The following is a 1,400-nucleotide window of genomic DNA, read 5'->3' on the forward strand; positions in this document are numbered from 1 at the left end:
GGTGGGAATCACAAAGAACACATGTCAATCATGGCACCTCTTTCTGGGCCTTCCCTAGTTCTGAGGCTTAGAAAGAAGATTCACTGTTAAAGCCATGCCTGGTCTGCCTCTCAGCCCATGCTCCCAGAAATAAGATTAAGCCTCAAAATATATTTACAGATTTCTTGGCCATATAGCTAGGTTCTTCTCTGACTAGAATCCTAACTTAGGATAACCCACATATTTTAACCTACATTCTACCATGTTGGGTTTCTCTTGTTTGCTTTGTATTTTATCTCTCATGGAAGGAAATTCTCATATGGATTCAACTCCACCCCCTTGGCCAAAAGAGAGAGAGAGAAAGAAAGAAAGAAAGAAAGAAAGAAAGAAAGAAAGAAAGAGAGAGAGAGAGAAAAGAAAAAAATCAGTGTGAGGTAAGAGAAACTCCACAGTTGGTTCTTTATACGGTAAGCACAGTAGGTTCACATGTCTCCTTATTATATGGAAATGAAATTTACTTTTCCAAGCCCCTCCTTCTGGAAATAAACCAGATACAATTAAAACGTGGTCCTCAACTGCTGTGTGTATGACACACGTTTGTGGGGGTACATCAGTTCTGTGGACTGAACTCTTTCTCTTCCTATAAGATACAGGTCAAATGTTATCTTTCCTGTGGAACAGACTGTCTCACTCCTCAGTCATAATATGTATGTCCCAGGATGATCTTTCTCCTCCGGCAGCCACAACATGTCTTAAGTTCATTTATCCTAATGAAATGTTTCTTTTTCCTGATGTTTATCATACATGGAAAGAAATGAATGAAGGCAAACATGTTATTTACAATGTAGCTAAACCAGGTGTGGTGGCAAAGGCTTGTCTGTCATCCAGGCACTTAGAAGGCTGAGCAGGAGGCTGACTAACCCAAGATATGGCAAGACTGCATCTAAAAAGTTTTTTACAGTAAAACAAAGTATAAAATAATAAACTAAAATGTACCCGAACCGATGGATCTCTGTACCTGTAGACTATAGTGCTACTCTTACCTGGACCTCATTACGATTTTTTTTAGAATAAGAATTCCTGCCAGGTTTATAGTTTGCCTTTCTAAAAGCAAGGATAGCAGGGCTGGGCAAAGGGTTCTTTGTTCTTACAGCAGACATGCCAGAGTCTAGATTCAAATGGAATCAAATATGAGGTAACAGCATTGTAGCTTAGTTGGTCTAGTGCATGCCTGACAAGCACAAGGTCCTGGGTTCAGTCCCCAGTACTACATAAAACCAGATATGGTGATATATACGTGTGACTCCAGCCTTGGGTAAACGGAGGCAGAAGGAACCGAAAGTTAAGGTCAGCTTTGGCTATACAGCTAGTACAAGGCCACCCTGGATTATGAGACTCCAAACGAAACAGCACAATGAGGC

Source organism: Grammomys surdaster, unplaced genomic scaffold, assembly GCF_004785775.1.
Source record: "Grammomys surdaster isolate TR1022 unplaced genomic scaffold, NIH_TR_1.0 367, whole genome shotgun sequence".
Taxonomy (NCBI): Eukaryota; Metazoa; Chordata; class Mammalia; order Rodentia; family Muridae; genus Grammomys; species Grammomys surdaster.